The 18,928-nt window shown below is 49.1% G+C and overlaps 1 protein-coding gene and 1 long non-coding RNA gene across 3 annotated transcripts in view; one reads left to right on the top strand and one right to left on the bottom strand.

Annotated features, from left to right (window-relative positions):
• Positions 1 to 18,928, top strand: part of LOC138739422 (anoctamin-7-like) — a 114,213-nt gene that overhangs the window by 1,038 nt on the left and 94,247 nt on the right. The window lies entirely within an intron of this gene.
• On the bottom strand, positions 818 to 18,892 carry LOC138739424 (uncharacterized). Of its 2 annotated transcripts, XR_011342231.1 has the most exons (4): positions 18,747 to 18,892; positions 17,016 to 17,139; positions 14,951 to 15,002; positions 818 to 1,382 (listed from the first exon to the last, which is right to left on the bottom strand). It is a non-coding gene; the product is annotated as an uncharacterized lncRNA (long non-coding RNA). The 2 variants fall into 2 exon arrangements; XR_011342230.1 differs by lacking the exon at positions 14,951 to 15,002.

Raw genomic sequence — 18,928 nt, forward strand, 5'->3', positions numbered from 1 at the left:
TGAATTAAATGAACATTTTACCTAAATTTTGGTATCTTTTTCAAGCTTTAATGATTTTTATTACTAAATCCTTTTTTAGCTCATTAGATTTGGTTATTTCTACTTGTATGTGGCAGGAGGGGGGAAAAAAACACAAATAAAACCCATCTTCAAAAAACTAAAAGGAATTGAGGATTCACTTTTAGATTTTGGATTTTATTATTGGGCAAGTGATATACGCAATTTACTTTTATTATTATATTTGGATAAGTCAGTGAATTGCCCCTCTTGGGTAGAAATGGAATTGAAGTTTTTTTTAAGAAAAAAAAATTCTATGTTGGCAATTTTAGGATTTTTTTTACAAATTTCCTTTTTAAATTGGCACATAATCTGTTAATGAGAAATAGGTTGAGAATATGGGCTCAATTTAGAAAATTCTTTGGATTTATTAGTTTTTCTTTGGCTAGTCCCATTATAGATAACCATCTTTGTCAGTTGTCTGCTGGATGAAGGTTTCTAGGAATGGTAGAGATGAGGTATCCAAAGTTAGAATGATATTTTTATTTGAGATAACTTTTTTGCCTCTTTTGAACAACTTTTTTTTAGATATTTTCAAATTGGACATTTTGTTCAGTCCAAACTTTGATTTTCCTCTAATCTCTAATCTTCATTCATTTTTTAAACTTGTTTTTTCCCCCAGTGGATGAATATCATATTTATAATGATTTATTGGATTTAAGATAAGCCTCAATGGCTGGGATTAAGAACGATTGGGAATGAGATTTGATCATAACATTTTCAGATCTGTACTGTAATCAGCTTGATTAATGATTCCTCATTTTGTGCAAGGCAAAGTTTATTACAATTTAAAATGGTAGATAGAACACATATATCCAAACTTGAGTATCTCATTTTTATGTAGATATTGATCCACTATGTGAGAAGTGTAAAAAATTTTAAGGTTTCACTGATCCATATGTTTTGGAGTGCCCAAATTTTGAGAGATTTTGGAAAGACATTTTCCAAACTTTACCAATGATTTTTAAGATTAAAATAGAGCCATGTCCATTAATTGCATTGTTTGGGTTTTCACGTGAACCAGATGTATTTCTGTCTGCAACTCAGGAGAAAGTTTTAACCTGTACAATGATGATAAGGAGATGAGCAATTTCATTAAATCTTCATCTTTCCATACAAAGTGGTTACATGATGTGTCCTATTTAAGCTTGGAGAAAATTAGATACATTAAAGATAGAAAGTTTCCATAAGTAAAGATGTGGGGCCTATTCATAGAACACAATGATTGGACGAATTAAGAATTTTGAATGTTCTAGAGATTTTCTGACCGATGTCTGGAGATCGCTATCTGTTCCACGAGTTCCTTTTTTCTTTTACAACGTTACCTTGATTAGAGAGGGGATAAATTAGATTTAGATTTTTGTTTTTCCTTTTATTAATTTTTATCTAGATTAATTTAGTAAATATGGGTTTAACATGGTTATGTAAATTCAATAATTTGCTCCACATCTAATGTGGAGCAAATTGTCTAATGTAGTTCCATCCTTTTTTATGTACTTGTATCTATATGAGATGGCTCGATATGTGTTTTTCTTAAAATTTTGTAAACAAATTTGTTGAATTCAATAAAAATAATTAAAAGAATCTGCCCTGCCATTTAATCATGAGATAATCCATTTTCTCACTCAACCCCATTGCCTGACCTTCTCCCATAATCTTTGATGCCCTGGGTAATGAAGAACCTATCAATCTCTGCCTTAAATGCACCCAATGACTTGGCCTCTGCAACTGCCAGTGGTAACAAATTCCACAGATTTACCACTCCCTAGATAAAGATCATAAATTTCTGGCATTATATTTCATTCGCCACTTCTCTGCCCATTCTCCTAATCTGTCCAAGCCCTTCTGCAGCCTCCCTGTTTCCTCAAAGCTAACTGCTCCTCTACCTACCCACTTAACATCTGCAAACTTGGCCACAAAACCATTCATTCCATTATCCAAATCATTAATATACAACATAAAAAGAAGTGGCCCAAACATTGACCCCCATGTAACACCACGAGCAACTGGCAGCCAACCAGAATATGATCCCTATATTCCTACTTTCTCCTTCCTGCCAAACAGCCAATGCTCTAACCACCCTAATGTTTTCTGTTATACCATGGGCTCTTGTTTAGTAGCTTTGTGTAGCACATTATCAAAAGCCTTCTAAAAATACACAATATCAACTGCATTTCCTTTATCTAGCCTATTTGTCACTTCTTCAAATAATTCCAATAGGTTTGTCAAGCAAGATTTTCCCTTAAGGAAACCATGCTGCCTTTAGCCTATCTTGTCATATGCCTCCAAGTAGTCTGTATCCACATCCTTGACAATTGACTCCAGTATCTTCCCAATTACTGATGTCAAGCTAACTCGTCTATAATTTCCTTCCTGCTGCCTCCCTCTCTTCTTGAATAGTAGAGTGACATTTGCAATTTTTCAGTCCTTTAAGGTCAAATCAGAATCTTGATTCCTGAAGGATCATTGCCAATACCTCCACAATCTCTACTGCTTCTTTCAGAACCCAAAAGTGCAATCCACCTGGCCCAGGAGACTTGGCCACCCTCAGCTTTCAACTTGGATCATTGGATCCTTTGCTGGGAAAGGATGACTTGTATAAGTGGGAGGGGTTGTACCTGAATTTAAGGGGAACTAATATCCTGGTCCTTTATTCATTGAAATAGTAACTGCACTCACTTCCCTGATGCCTTTCAACATCTGACACGCTGCTAAAGTCTTCCACAGTGACGACTGTTACAAAATACTCACTAGGAATCATTGTCACCAAAAACCACATGAGCGATTTTCTTCATCTGCTCGTCAAGTCATACAATTTACAGGCATGAAGAGCCATCCTACTTGGATGGAAAGATCCTGTTCCATCCACTAGTACTCAGTGGTTGTGTCATATCATTTCTTAATTTAGAAAAGATCAGGTGTTCTACGATGTATGCTAACACTAATTTTCATAAAATATGGAGTCCTTTTGTGGACTATTTTTATGCTTGTTAAATTTGTCTTGATCATTGAATTTATTTATTTATGTATATGCTTTTCCTTCAATTATTGTTTTATAGATTCAGCAGAACTTTAATGTTACATCAAAACATTCCAGGTTTTATCGGTAGGGGATTAGAGTTCTTTAGTTTTTCTTTTTTATTGTCATGCTAACAATTTAGAGAAACCTGTCTTCACCTTGCCTCAGCATTTGCATCTCCACTCACTGAAGCCTCTTGAGGCAAAGCTTCAAATTACCTCTCTGACATGGGGCTACTCTCAATGGCTGCTCCACAAAGTCTGTTCTGCTCAAGCTTACCTTTTTACAGTCTACAGCTAATTAATTAATGGAAAAATTGAAGCCTACCTCTCCTGTTGGTTCTTAAACCTCTCCTCGCATTCACAGTCCTGCCCTCACAGTCCATGATGATGTTTAAATAAACACCTACCCCTCTTGCTGCTTTTTAAATGCTCTCCTCTTGTTCACAGTCCTGCTCTTGCAGTCCCAATGAGATCCTCTCTGCATCTAATACATCAGACTCTTTAGAATTTAAATTTTGATGAGGTCAACCCTCCATCTACTTCTCATAATGCAAACCTTCCATCCTTGGTTTGAGTCCAACACATTTTAAGATGTGACCTTTTGTGAGAGTGCATCCTTTTAGTTTCACCAAGGCCTGACACAAGTGCGACAAGATTTCTTTCCTCCTGCAATTAAACTTTTCTTGAATTAAAAGCCAGCTTGTCATTTTCTCCCTTAATCACTTGTTGTATCTGCATGTTGTTCTTCAGTGATTTGCCTGAAATCGTGTTGCATTCATTGTCTGTTTCATTTCCTGAGGAGTTGTTAATGGAATTAAAATCAGCAAAAACTCTTTCATAACATGATGAAAGGAAGGTTATTGATGAAGCAACTGAAGATGGTTCTCTCTTGGATATTAATTCACAACCCCCAACAGCCACACCATCTTCCTTTCTGAGAGCTATGTCTCAACATCTGGAGTGTTTTCTTCTTGATGGTCTTTAACTTCAATTTTGCCAGGTATCCTTAATGCTGTAATCAGTCAAATGCTGCCTTCATATCAAAGTCGCTCACTCTCACCTCTGCTTTGAAGCAAGGTAGTAAAGAGGTCAAAGTTCTGGCAAAAAAGTTCTGCGCCGTCGGGCTTGTTTCTGCGCCGTCGGGCTTGTTTCTGCGCCGTCGGGCTTGTTTCTGCGCCGTCGGGCTTGTTTCTGCGCCGTCGGGCTTGTTTCTGCGCCGTCGGGCTTGTTTCTGCGCCGTCGGGCTTGTTTCTGCGCCGTCGGGCTTGTTTCTGCGCCGTCGGGCTTGTTTCTGCGCCGTCGGGCTTGTTTCTGCGCCGTCGGGCTTGTTTCTGCGCCGTCGGGCTTGTTTCTGCGCCGTCGGGCTTGTTTCTGCGCCGTCGGGCTTGTTTCTGCGCCGTCGGGCTTGTTTCTGCGCCGTCGGGCTTGTTTCTGCGCCGTCGGGCTTGTTTCTGCGCCGTCGGGCTTGTTTCTGCGCCGTCGGGCTTGTTTCTGCGCCGTCGGGCTTGTTTCTGCGCCGTCGGGCTTGTTTCTGCGCCGTCGGGCTTGTTTCTGCGCCGTCGGGCTTGTTTCTGCGCCGTCGGGCTTGTTTCTGCGCCGTCGGGCTTGTTTCTGCGCCGTCGGGCTTGTTTCTGCGCCGTCGGGCTTGTTTCTGCGCCGTCGGGCTTGTTTCTGCGCCGTCGGGCTTGTTTCTGCGCCGTCGGGCTTGTTTCTGCGCCGTCGGGCTTGTTTCTGCGCCGTCGGGCTTGTTTCTGCGCCGTCGGGCTTGTTTCTGCGCCGTCGGGCTTGTTTCTGCGCCGTCGGGCTTGTTTCTGCGCCGTCGGGCTTGTTTCTTCGCCCGTCGGGCTTGTTTCTGCCCCGTCGGGCCTGTTTCTGCCCCGTCGGGCCTGTTTCTGCCCCGTCGGGCCTGTTTCTGCCCCGTCGGGCCTGTTTCTGCCCCGTCGGGCCTGTTTCTGCCCCGTCGGGCCTGTTTCTGCCCCGTCGGGCCTGTTTCTGCCCCGTCGGGCCTGTTTCTGCCCCGTCGGGCCTGTTTCTGCCCCGTCGGGCCTGTTTCTGCCCCGTCGGGCCTGTTTCTGCCCCGTCGGGCCTGTTTCTGCCCCGTCGGGCCTGTTTCTGCCCCGTCGGGCCTGTTTCTGCCCCGTCGGGCCTGTTTCTGCCCCGTCGGGCCTGTTTCTGCCCCGTCGGGCCTGTTTCTGCCCCGTCGGGCCTGTTTCTGCCCCGTCGGGCCTGTTTCTGCCCCGTCGGGCCTGTTTCTGCCCCGTCGGGCCTGTTTCTGCCCCGTCGGGCCTGTTTCTGCCCCGTCGGGCCTGTTTCTGCCCCGTCGGGCCTGTTTCTGCCCCGTCGGGCCTGTTTCTGCCCCGTCGGGCCTGTTTCTGCCCCGTCGGGCCTGTTTCTGCCCCGTCGGGCCTGTTTCTGCCCCGTCGGGCCTGTTTCTGCCCCGTCGGGCCTGTTTCTGCCCCGTCGGGCCTGTTTCTGCCCCGTCGGGCCTGTTTCTGCCCCGTCGGGCCTGTTTCTGCCCCGTCGGGCCTGTTTCTGCCCCGTCGGCCTGTTTCTGCCCCGTCGGGCCTGTTTCTGCCCCGTCGGGCCTGTTTCTGCCCCGTCGGGCCTGTTTCTGCCCCGTCGGGCCTGTTTCTGCCCGTCGGGCCTGTTTCTGCCCCGTCGGGCCTGTTTCTGCCCCGTCGGGCCTGTTTCTGCCCCGTCGGGCCTGTTTCTGCCCCGTCGGGCCTGTTTCTGCCCCGTCGGGCCTGGTTCTGCCCCGTCGGGCCTGGTTCTGCCCCGTCGGGCCTGGTTCTGCCCCGTCGGGCCTGGTTCTGCCCCGTCGGGCCTGGTTCTGCCCCGTCGGGCCTGGTTCTGCCCCGTCCGGGCCTGGTTCTGCCCCGTCGGGCCTGTTCTGCCCCGTCGGGCCTGTTTCTGCCCCGTCGGGCCTGTTTCTGCCCCGTCGGGCCTGTTTCTGCCCCGTCGGGGCCTGTTTCTGCCCCGTCGGGGCCTGTTTCTGCCCCGTCGGGGCCTGTTTCTGCCCCGTCGGGGCCTGTTTCTGCCCCGTCGGGGCCTGTTTCTGCCCCGTCGGGGCCTGTTTCTGCCCCGTCGGGGCCTGTTTCTGCCCCGTCGGGGCCTGTTTCTGCCCCGTCGGGGTCCTGTTTCTGCCCCGTCGGGGTCTGTTTCTGCCCCGTCGGGGTCTGTTTCTGCCCCGTCGGGGTCTGTTTCTGCCCCGTCGGGGTCTGTTTCTGCCCCGTCGGGGTCTGTTTCTGCCCCGTCGGGGTCTGTTTCTGCCCCGTCGGGGTCTGTTTCTGCCCCGTCGGGGTCTGTTTCTGCCCCGTCGGGGTCTGTTCTTCTGCCCCGTCGGGGTCTGTTTCTGCCCGTCGGGTCTGTTCGCCCCGTCGGGGTCTGTTTCTGCCCCGTCGGGGTCTGTTTCTGCCCCGTCGGGGTCTGTTTCTGCCCCGTCGGGGTCTGTTTCTGCCCCGTCGGGGTCTGTTTCTGCCCGTCGGGGTCTGTTTCTGCCCCGTCGGGGTCTGTTTCTGCCCCGTCGGGGTCTGTTTCTGCCCCGTCGGGGTCTGTTTCTGCCCCGTCGGGGTCTGTTTCTGCCCCGTCGGGGTCTGTTTCTGCCCCGTCGGGGTCTGTTTCTGCCCCGTCGGGGTCTGTTTCTGCCCCGTCGGGGTCTGTTTCTGCCCCGTCGGGGTCTGTTTCTGCCCCGTCGGGGTCTGTTTCTGCCCCGTCGGGGTCTGTTTCTGCCCCGTCGGGGTCTGTTTCTGCCCCGTCGGGGTCTGTTTCTGCCCCGTCGGGGTCTGTTTCTGCCCCGTCGGGGTCTGTTTCTGCCCCGTCGGGGTCTGTTTCTGCCCCGTCGGGGTCTGTTTCTGCCCCGTCGGGGTCTGTTTCTCTGCCCCGTCGGGGTCTGTTTCTGCCCCGTCGGGGTCTGTTTCTGCCCCGTCGGGGTCTGTTTCTGCCCCGTCGGGGTCTGTTTCTGCCCCGTCGGGGTCTGTTTCTGCCCCGTCGGGGTCTGTTTCTGCCCCGTCGGGGTCTGTTTCTGCCCCGTCGGGGTCTGTTTCTGCCCCGTCGGGGTCTGTTTCTGCCCCGTCGGGGTCTGTTTCTGCCCCGTCGGGGTCTGTTTCTGCCCCGTCGGGGTCTGTTTCTGCCCCGTCGGGGTCTGTTTCTGCCCCGTCGGGGTCTGTTTCTGCCCCGTCGGGGTCTGTTTCTGCCCCGTCGGGGTCTGTTTCTGCCCCGTCGGGGTCTGTTTCTGCCCCGTCGGGGTCTGTTTCTGCCCCGTCGGGGTCTGTTTCTGCCCCGTCGGGGTCTGTTTCTGCCCCGTCGGGGTCTGTTTCTGCCCCGTCGGGGTCTGTTTCTGCCCCGTCGGGGTCTGTTTCTGCCCCGTCGGGGTCTGTTTCTGCCCCGTCGGGGTCTGTTTCTGCCCCGTCGGGGTCTGTTTTCTTCTGCCCCGTCGGGGTCTGTTTCTGCCCCGTCGGGGTCTGTTTCTGCCCCGTCCGGGGTCTGTTTCTGCCCCGCCGGGGTCTGTTTCTGCCCCGCCGGGGTCTGTTTCTCTGCCCCGCTCGGGGTCTGTTTCTGCCCCGCCGGGGTCTGTTTCTGCCCCGCCGGGGTCTGTTTCTGCCCCGCCGGGGTCTGTTTCTCTTCTGCCCCGCCGGGGTCTGTTTCTGCCCCGCCGGGGTCTGTTTCTGCCCCGCCGGGGGTCTGGTTTCTGCCCCGCCGGGGTCTGTTTCTGCCCCGCCGGGGTCTGTTTCTGCCCCGCCGGGGTCTGTTTCTGCCCCGCCGGGGTCTGTTTCTGTTTCTGCCCCGCCGGGGTCTGTTTCTGCCCCGCCGGGGTCTGTTTCTGCCCCGCCGGGGTCTGTTTCTGCCCCGCCGGGGTCTGTTTCTGCCCCGCCGGGGTCTGTTTCTGCCCCGCCGGGGTCTGTTTCTGCCCCGCCGGGGTCTGTTTCTGCCCCGCCGGGGTCTGTTTCTGCCCCGCCGGGGTCTGTTTCTGCCCCGCCGGGGTCTGTTTCTGCCCCGCCGGGGTCTGTTTCTGCCCCGCCGGGGTCTGTTTCTGCCCCGCCGGGGTCTGTTTCTGCCCCGCCGGGGTCTGTTTCTGCCCCGCCGGGGTCTGTTTCTGCCCCGCCGGGGTCTGTTTCTGCCCCGCCGGGGTCTGTTTCTGCCCCGCCGGGGTCTGTTTCTGCCCCGCCGGGGTCTGTTTCTGCCCCGCCGGGGTCTGTTTCTGCCCCGCCGGGGTCTGTTTCTGCCCCGCCGGGGTCTGTTTCTGCCCCGCCGGGGTCTGTTTCTGCCCCGCCGGGGTCTGTTTCTGCCCCGCCGGGGTCTGTTTCTGCCCCGCCGGGGTCTGTTTCTCTGCCCCGCCGGGGTCTGTTTCTGCCCCGCCGGGGTCTGTTTCTGCCCCGCCGGGGTCTGTTTCTGCCCCGCCGGGGTCTGTTTCTGCCCCGCCGGGGTCTGTTTCTGCCCCGCCGGGGTCTGTTTCTGCCCCGCCGGGGTCTGTTTCTGCCCCGCCGGGGTCTGTTTCTGCCCCGCCGGGGTCTGTTTCTGCCCCGCCGGGGTCTGTTTCTGCCCCGCCGGGGTCTGTTTCTGCCCCGCCGGGGTCTGTTTCTGCCCCGCCGGGGTCTGTTTCTGCCCCGCCGGGGTCTGTTTCTGCCCCGCCGGGGTCTGTTTCTGCCCCGCCGGGGTCTGTTTCTGCCCCGCCGGGGTCTGTTTCTGCCCCGCCGGGGTCTGTTTCTGCCCCGCCGGGGTCTGTTTCTGCCCCGCCGGGGTCTGTTTCTGCCCCGCCGGGGTCTGTTTCTGCCCCGCCGGGGTCTGTTTCTGCCCCGCCGGGGTCTGTTTCTGCCCCGCCGGGGTCTGTTTCTGCCCCGCCGGGGTCTGTTTCTGCCCCGCCGGGGTCTGTTTCTGCCCCGCCGGGGTCTGTTTCTGCCCCGCCGGGGTCTGTTTCTGCCCCGCCGGGGTCTGTTTCTGCCCCGCCGGGGTCTGTTTCTGCCCCGCCGGGGTCTGTTTCTGCCCCGTCGGGGTCTGTTTCTGCCCCGTCGGGGTCTGTTTCTGCCCCGTCGGGGTCTGTTTCTGCCCCGTCGGGGTCTGTTTCTGCCCCGTCGGGGTCTGTTTCTGCCCCGTCGGGGTCTGTTTCTGCCCCGTCGGGGTCTGTTTCTGCCCCGTCGGGGTCTGTTTCTGCCCCGTCGGGGTCTGTTTCTGCCCCGTCGGGGTCTGTTTCTGCCCCGTCGGGGTCTGTTTCTGCCCCGTCGGGGTCTGTTTCTGCCCCGTCGGGGTCTGTTTCTGCCCCGTCGGGGTCTGTTTCTGCCCCGTCGGGGTCTGTTTCTGCCCCGTCGGGGTCTGTTTCTGCCCCGTCGGGGTCTGTTTCTGCCCCGTCGGGGTCTGTTTCTGCCCCGTCGGGGTCTGTTTCTGCCCCGTCGGGGTCTGTTTCTGCCCCGTCGGGGTCTGTTTCTGCCCCGTCGGGGTCTGTTTCTGCCCCGTCGGGGTCTGTTTCTGCCCCGTCGGGGTCTGTTTCTGCCCCGTCGGGGTCTGTTTCTGCCCCGTCGGGGTCTGTTTCTGCCCCGTCGGGGTCTGTTTCTGCCCCGTCGGGGTCTGTTTCTGCCCCGTCGGGGTCTGTTTCTGCCCCGTCGGGGTCTGTTTCTGCCCCGTCGGGGTCTGTTTCTGCCCCGTCGGGGTCTGTTTCTGCCCCGTCGGGGTCTGTTTCTGCCCCGTCGGGGTCTGTTTCTGCCCCGTCGGGGTCTGTTTCTGCCCCGTCGGGGTCTGTTTCTGCCCCGTCGGGGTCTGTTTCTGCCCCGTCGGGGTCTGTTTCTGCCCCGTCGGGGTCTGTTTCTGCCCCGTCGGGGTCTGTTTCTGCCCCGTCGGGGTCTGTTTCTGCCCCGTCGGGGTCTGTTTCTGCCCCGTCGGGGTCTGTTTCTGCCCCGTCGGGGTCTGTTTCTGCCCCGTCGGGGTCTGTTTCTGCCCCGTCGGGGTCTGTTTCTGCCCCGTCGGGGTCTGTGGCTAACATCTAAATTAGATATCAGTAATCGAATTATGAATGGTGAAAGGTGGGGGCGAGAGAGAGGAGGAGGAGAATGGTTGTTGATAGTCTGCAATAGAACAGCTGAATGAATGGTGCACTGGTGCCTGCAACTGTAAAATAATAGTCATGCCAGAAAGCATCCAATCCAGATGAAGTACATTACTGAGGACTGTCAACCTGTGGTAACCAACTTACCCATGTATTTATGGAATCTTGAAAATTTCACTCCAATGGGAGGGTGGTACCCACCTGTATCAAACAGGTCTCAATTGTAATGGTCCCCAAGAAAAATGTGGTAACCTAACTAAATAACCCAGTGGCACTCACATCCACAGTAATGAAGTGTTTTGAAAGGTTGGTAATGAAGCAGATCACCTCCTTTCTAAATAGCAAAATGGATCCATTCCAATTTGCTTACCACATCAATAGGTTTTCATCAGATGCCAACTCACCTGCTCTACACCAAGCCCTGGGACACCTGGACAGCAAATGCGCATACATCAGGATGCTCTTTATCGACTATAGTTCAAAATTCAACACCATCAGCCCCACAAATCTGATCAGCAAACTCCCAAGACCTGGGCATCAATACCCGACTGTTTAATTTGGATCCTGGATTTTCTCATCTCCAGACCACAATAGATGATGATTAGTAAAATCTTTTCTCCACAATCTTCATCAGTACGGAGCACCACAGGGCTGCATTCTTAGCCCCCTGCTCTACTCGCATTACACCTATGACTGTGGCCCAGTACGACGACAACGCCATCAACAAATTTGCTGCAGATACTATGGTACTTGGTTGAATAAAAAGGATTGATGAGTCAGCATGCAGGAGGAAGATTGAAAACTTAGCTAAAAAATTCTTGTACTCAATGTCAACAAAACTAAGGATCTGATTGTAGCATGAATAAAAGCTCTCATGACTGGAGGGAGAACATACACTTTTATTAGCTTATAACTGAGGGTAGGATCTTAGTGATCCTGCTGGATGCGATGCGCCTCGCCAGCACGTACTGACGTAGCTTGTCACTCAAAAAGGACGAACCCTGGTTCTATGAATATAGCTGAGATACCTGAACAGGGTGAAAAATGAAATCTAGGACCTTTATGAGTGATGAAGTGGACATTTGGACATGGAATGGCGAATGGGAAGCGGGAGTACTGTTATGGGCCTAGAGGACCCCAAATCTCAGCAGCAATAGATATTCACCAAGACACATGATCACGTAAACATGATCACGTAAACATGATCACGTAAACATGATCACGTAAACATGATCACGTAAACATGATCACGTAAACATGATCACGTAAACATGATCACGTAAACATGATCACGTAAACATGATCACGTAAACATGATCACGTAAACATGATCACGTAAACATGATCACTTAAACATGATCACGTAAACATGATCACGTAAACAAATTTTATTACTATTAACTTAACCTGACTTGACCCCCTTCTAATTCCAAGCGCACATGTATGTAATGTGTGTGTAAGTTCAGAAAAGTTCTTCGATTCACAGTCCAATCTCTCTTCTCACTCCTCCAAGTTCTCTGGTTGCAGGCAATTCTTAGACTGTGCACAGAATTTAACATTTATGAATTTCATCAGGCTTTGGTGATTGAAAGGTAAATGGTTACTGCTCAGGAAGGTTCTTGTCGATTTTCAGAGAGATTTGTTGTTCACTGGACACAAACTGATCAGGGTTTTCCAGATGATGACCTCTTTCTCATCTCCACAGAGTTCCATTTTGTTTCGCTTATTTCAAGTGAAACATTAGGCAGCTAGTCCTCTCCTCTTGTATGAACCACAAGGGCTTTGACCAGGCTGAACTAAGCACTCACAACCCATCTGCAAAATGGGGGTTTTCCACAAGCTTGCCACTTGCCCTGTTCCAGTCCCAGCTGCTGCTGCTAAACTGTAAAATTGAATTGTGTCTGTGTCTCTGAAAACCACATGACCCTCTTAGAACAGCCAATTGCACTGTAAGACCCTACCCTCTGGACCCAATCTTCTGAGTTCATTCATCTGTTGCTTTCCAAAACAATAATCTATTACTTCACAACATGTCCAGTTAACATTCGTTGTGAAGTCCTTGTTGGCATTCTTCAAAGTTTGTGCAAAGGTGTTTGGAGCCTGAACTGTCTGGCTTGAGCAGAGCTCTGGCATTTTAAATGAGGTGTGTTTTGGTATGTGACCTAAACTAACAAAAACCTACCACAATTTATCTCCTTTAAAACGTATCTATATACAATATAAAATATAATATAATTTGCCACAGTACTCATCAATGATGGAGGGGAAGAAGGCGTTCCCGTTCATGGAGGGGAGAGGTCCCTTAAAATTGACACTGAGCCATTTGAAGGGCCTGGATGACTTGATCAGGTGTGCCTTTGCAGGGTGGTAGAGGTGCGGCTTGCACTCTGCGCAGACCTGGCAAGACCTGGTCATTTCCCTGACATCTTCCATGGAGTAGGGCAGATTGTGCGCCTTGACAAAATGAGCCATGCAGGTAACCCCTGGATGGCAGAGCTCATTATGCAGAGACCACAGTTGGCTGGTGTGTGCAGAGGCACAGCTTCCTCTGGATAAGGTATCTGGAGGGTCATTAAGAACTCCTGGCTGATAGGTAATGTCATAATTGTAGGTGGAGAGCTCCATCCTCCACCTAGCAATTTTGCATTTTTGATTTTTTTTTTCTCCTCTTGATATTATTAAACATGAATGTGACTGAGTGCAGGTCAGTGAGGAGAATAAATTTCCTACCAGCCAGGTAGTGTCTCCAATGCCTCACTGCCTCCAATGGCTTGAGCCTCCTTTACTACAGAGAACTTCCGGAGCTCGTGGTCTTGTAATGTACGAGAAAAGAATGCAATTGGCCTACCCGCCTGGATGGGGGTAACAGCCAGGGCTAAGTCCTAAGCATCGTTTTCCACTTGGAAAGGTGCATTCTTGTCCACCACATGCTTGGTGGCTTTCGTAATGTGATTTTAGAGGTAGTTAAAAGCCATTGGGGCTTCAGCCAAGAGGGGGAAAATAATAGCTTTTAAGAGAGGGCAAACCTTATCAGCATATTGAGGGATCCACTGGGCGTAACATGAGAAAAATCTCAGGCATCTCCTCAAATCCTTCATCGTCTTGAGAACAGGGAGCTCTAACAGGGGGCGCATCCTATCAGGATCAGGGCCAATTATGTCATTCTCCACCACGTAGCCAAGGATACCCAGACGTTTAGTCCTGAACACACACTTGCTAGAGTTATAAGTGAGGTTCAGGGCTTTTGCCAAGTGGGGAAAGCTCTGGAGGTTGGCATATTGGTCTTCCAAGGTATGGCCATTATCGAGATAGGGGAAGGTAGTCTTCAACCCATACTTATTCACTATTCTGCCTCTGAAAGATAGAAACCCCATTCGTGATACTCAAAGGGACCCTCCAGAATTGATAGAGATGACTGTTAGCCTTAAATGCCCCATATAGATGGTCCTCAGAATGGATTGGCAGCTGGTAATGAGCAGCTTTCAGGTCAATGGTTGAATAGACCCAATACTGCACAATATCATTCACCATGTCTGAAATTTGAGGGAGAGGGTGTGGGTCCAGGAGCGTGTATTGATTATTGATTTGGCTGTAGTCCATTACTCGTCTGGACTTGTTTTCCCCTTTTACCACTACCACTTGCACTCTCCACCAGCTGGAGAAAGGTTCGATGATACCTTCGTCGAGCAGACATTGTGTCTCAGACTTTATGAAATCTCGGTCTGCTGTGCTGTGCTGGTAGCAATAGATTTGCAGTCAGAGTACAGATTCAGGAAGAGAGGTGGGGGTGATATTCAGTGTGCAGAGGCTGCATGTGGGTTCTGATATTAGAGGCCTTCAATTCTGAACTGTTACAGGAGGGAGGGGACCAGAATACTCCAAGGTCACTCTTTTAAGGTGATGCAGGAAGTCCAGACCCAACTGGAGCACACGATTCATTAAATACATACAGGCAAAATTTACAGAATTTCCCCCCCCTCAAACGACAGTTGTACTATACAATGTTGTTGAATATGTGTAGAGTACGACTGAGATGCAAGGAATATGCGGTAATTGGAAGGATACATGTTCAAGTTGTATTCTTGCACGGTGCGCGAGTATGAAGCTTTCCTTAGAGCCTGTGTCGATTAGGCATTTAGTGGAATGCCCATTTACCTTTGCAATCACCATGGAGTTGCTGAGCTGGTGAGGTCTATCCTGATCTAGAACCATCAAGGCTAGGACCCCAGAGACTCCATATTCCTCATTCAAGTGGACCCCACAGTCCTGGGCTGCTCATAGATAAGATGACGTCAGCCTCGTGGCGCGGCAAGATGGCCGCCCTCCTTCCTCCTCTGACAATGATGTCACTGAGTTTGAATTTGGGTCACGGCAAGATGGCCGTCGAGACTTTTTGCGCCGTTTCCTCATTGCCACCCTCTGTTGGCATGTATCGCAGTGTGAGTTTGGGTGAATTCGGGGCAGGTGGCTTGGGGCTGGAGTCGGATACGGAAGTGGTGCAGGCAGTGGACTTCCCTGGGCTTCCCCTTGTGTGACAAACCCTCACCCAATGTCCTTTCTTGCTACAGCTTGAACACAGTCTCTAACCGGGCAACGAGATTGTGGATGCTGGCTCTTGCCGCAGAAAAAGCGCTCCCTAGCAAAGGAGTGCTCCCTAGCACGGTCCTTGGAAGGGGTCACCTGAGTGAACTAGCTCACTAGCTTCAAAGCAGTTGTTCTCAAACTTGGCCTGTTCCAACAATTTGGCCAGTTCAACATGACTAGCCAGGTTCTTCTTCCCCTGTGACTCGAGTGTCCTGGATCTGTTCTTCACAAATGTGGTCTGTAGCTGCTTCATACCTGCACTTATCAATCATCTGCAGATCCAGCAGATAGTCCCCTGTGGCTGCACCTGTTTGTAACACAAAAAACTAGAGGGAATTTACTGTAGAAGGAATTTTGTTTTTGCATTTCGCCTAAGCGAATTTGAATTGGAGTCTTACGAACAGGCTGAATGTTATTTCACAACAGTCACATTAAAGAAAAGTACTTTAAAAAACAAACTAAGTAAATCGGTGCTGTTTGTGTGTGGATCGACAACGAGAGAGACAACAGACTCGCCAAGGCAAATAGCTCCTTTGGAAGACTACACAAAAGAGTCTGGAAAAACAACCAACTGAAAAACCTCACAAAGATTAGTGTATACAGAGCCGATGTCATACCCACACTCCTGTTCGGCTCCGAATCATGGGTCCTCTACCGGCATCACCTACGGCTCTTAGAACGCTTCCACCAGCGTTGTTTCCGCTCCATCCTCAACATTCATCGGAGCAACTTCATCCCTAACATCGAAGTACTCGAGATGGCAGAGACCGACAGCATCGAATCCACGCTCCTGAAGATCCAACTGTGCTGGGTAGGTCACGTCTCCAGAATGGAGGACCATCGCCTTCCCAAGATCGTGTTATATGGCGAGCTCTCCACTGGCCACCGTGACAGAGGTGCACCAAAGAAGAGGTACAAGGACTGCCTAAAGAAATCTCTTGGTGCCTGCCACATTGACCACCGCCAGTGGGCTGATATCACCTCAAACCGTGCATCTTGGCGCCTCACAGTTCGGCGGGCATCAACCTCCTTTGAAGAAGACCGCAGAGCCCACCTCACTGACAAAAGACAAAGGAGGAAACAACCAACCCCAACCAACCAATTTTCCCTTGCAACCGCTGCAACCGTGTCTGCCTGTCCCGCATTGGACTTGTCAGCCACAAACGAGCCTGCAGCTGACGTGGACATTACCGCTCCATAAGTCTTCGTCCGCCAAGCCAAAGAAAAGAAGAAAATTTAGTATAGTTATCTTGTGTTATTGGAAGCAAAGCCTTAAGTTAGAGTTGAATATTGGATTATTTCACTATAATGTAATTTTTGATTAATTTAGTACCATGTAGTACATTGTATTTGCCCATCTTTTTTTAAAAAAGTAACCTTGTTTCTAACAGTTAATTAGCATTCTGACTAATCCTTTCCAAACTGTTATTTCAAAATTATAATGCTTTAAAAATTTAGCAGTCCAGAGAACTGCTCTCTTGCTCAAAGTCTAGCAGAAGATCAGGACAATTCATGGTAAAATGGAGAGCTGATTTGGGGAATATTCGACTGGCCAAACCACCTTTTGCGATGGCACTCAGAGTCATGTCACTGTGCCAGATTTTTGATTAGAAATACTTTATTCTTTTATAAAATTTGCTACCTATTGCATTTGTTTATAGACATAATTAATAGCCTTAGCAGAAGGAAAAATGAATACTGTCTATACTGGTAAAGTAATCCTAACATCACCTTTGGCCAAAGCATTTGGGCAAACTGAAAAGATTAACTTAACAGTTGATATGAATTAGATCTACCTATTTGGTTCAGCACAAATTGATTCTTGACAATGATGTCATGAAAGTTAATTGAATTAATAATAAAGCAACTGCCAAATGAATTTGCTTTTATTGATAATGCTGGTTCTAGAATTTCTCTCAAAATAAACTTGATGGTTTTTGTTCTTTGGAAAGTTATTTTGTATATTTGTGGCACTGTTGATGGTTTTGCAAATCGTTGAAGACATTTAAGAATATTAGATAGGGAAAATTTTCATTTTAATTTAGATGTACAGCACAGAGCTGGGCCCTTCTATCCCACCATACTATGCAGCCCAAATACACCCATGTGACCAGTTAATAAACCTACTAATCTTGTATGTCTTTGGAATGTTGAAAGAAACCAGAGAACCTGGAGAAAACCTCTGTAGACATGGGAGATCTTTCTCCTCACAGACAGTGGTGGATTTGAACCTAGGTCACTGGTGCATTGCGCTAACCACTAAGCTAACCATGCTACCTTAAATTGCTAAATTAAATTGCAATGTAAAATACTGGAATACCTCAATGGTGAAAGACTTTGCACAGGTGATGGTAGTTTGCTTGGTATATGTAAAAGTGGCCCAATCCATCACTTCTCATTTCAGCTATGTAGTTCCAGGTCTTTTCCAGAGAACAGTCAGAAATCTAAGACCCAAATTCAAATATTGAATCTTATCTGTAAGGTTCATCTCACTACTCATTAAACTTGCTGAGTCATCTTGTGAATCCTGAAGGATTTGACTCTCCTTTTTGACATTATGTAAATATCCTGGGAGCATCCTAATTTCTTTCTCCCACTGTGAATCATTAAAGTGTGCTTATACCAAACATCATGGCAAAGCAGAATTTTGCAACAACATAATAAGTACAGACTTTAACAGGTCAATTTATATTTTGATAGACAAGATTTCTCCATTCTCAATGAACATAGTAAATGTTACTTGACTATAATTTTAGTTGTTGGCAACAGTGCTCCATCCATTCAAGCCATTCTATTTTAAAACTCCATAACATTCTTTCTCCCAACCTCCCAAACTTGAAAAATGCCAGAGCAAATTTTGTATATTTTTATTTTGCCATAATTCTTCAGATTGAGGCATGAATTTGGGCTTTCTTGTCTGGATTTCTCATTTCCAGGTTAAAATTAAATGAATCATTTGAGGACAATCTAAATATACTTTTTCAAATATAAATTGGTTGGGTAAATATTTTTTTTTACTATTATAGATTTTAATCTATCCAAGTCTTTTGATGAAATGACACTAAAATATGGTCTGTAAACAGTAATGTTAACATTTTTCAACCTTTTAAAACATTCGCACAAGAATTCCACTCTAATGCCACATTTCCTTATCAACGAGGGGAAAGCCTAATAAAACTTTTGAATTCTACTCTAATGTCACATGTCCTTATCAATGCAGAAGCCTTGTAAAGCTTTTGAAATATTTAGGAGGAAGAGTTCAGCGAATATGGTAAATGAAAGATTGAAAAGGAATTTAGATGATCCCAGATTGCCTTCAATTAGACCTCTCCCTACTGGAGTGTTGACTGGCCTTAATAAAATGGCTACTTGGGACTATGTATAGTTGATATAGGAAGAAGGAGCATAGCTTCCAAGGCAACCAGACTCAGAAATCTAGTGAATGCTAGTGGGGATGGCCTGATACAAATAGAAGAGCAGAAACACTTTCTCCACTGTCCTGGACAATATGTCTCTTTTGCCATAGCAAGCACATGTGCTTAGTTTTCCATCAAATCGAGCCTGCTTTTTGGAGCAATTCACTACTGTATCAGGAAGCCCGCTGCTTTTACATACATTTTTAACCTTTGATAAATACTCTGGACTGGGTCCAGAGGTAAACTTCAGTACGAATATCATAGAAACCATCAGGTGGTTGGGTATAAAACCAGCCCTGGAAAACGGGGACATGGAGTCCCAAGGGTTTTTTAAAAAGTTATGGGTGCAACTGTAATGGTCTTTCCCCCATGTATCAACTCAATTCCACACCCAAATACCCTGCCCAATAACCATTTCTGCCCCCGCTTCGGATCTCTCCATCAAATTCTTGTCCAGTCCCAGGTGTTTAATGGATTGGAGGTGCACCTGAGCAGAAATGTTTGTCTCTGCTCTCTAGGGAGTAAAAGATGTACAGAAACCGAGGATGAGGCAGAACAACGTATAGAGGGGAGAACACAAGCAGGCAGAGCAAAGAATATGTAGTTTTCGCGCTAAAATGTGCTCATAACCTTACAAGTGGCACCGATCAACATTTATTTAGTGGCACGATTGCTAGTAGCGAGGTTTGTCGATACCCCGTTACAGCGGTTGACGCAGGGGTATAAGCAGAGAAGGGCGCAGCAGGGCGGTGGTCAGCCTGGCAGCGACTCGGGGCGTTGACAGAAGCCCAACGGAAAAATGACGGAGAGGATCCCA

This window comes from Narcine bancroftii, chromosome 7 (assembly GCF_036971445.1).
Source record: "Narcine bancroftii isolate sNarBan1 chromosome 7, sNarBan1.hap1, whole genome shotgun sequence".
Lineage (NCBI taxonomy): Eukaryota > Metazoa > Chordata > Chondrichthyes > Torpediniformes > Narcinidae > Narcine > Narcine bancroftii.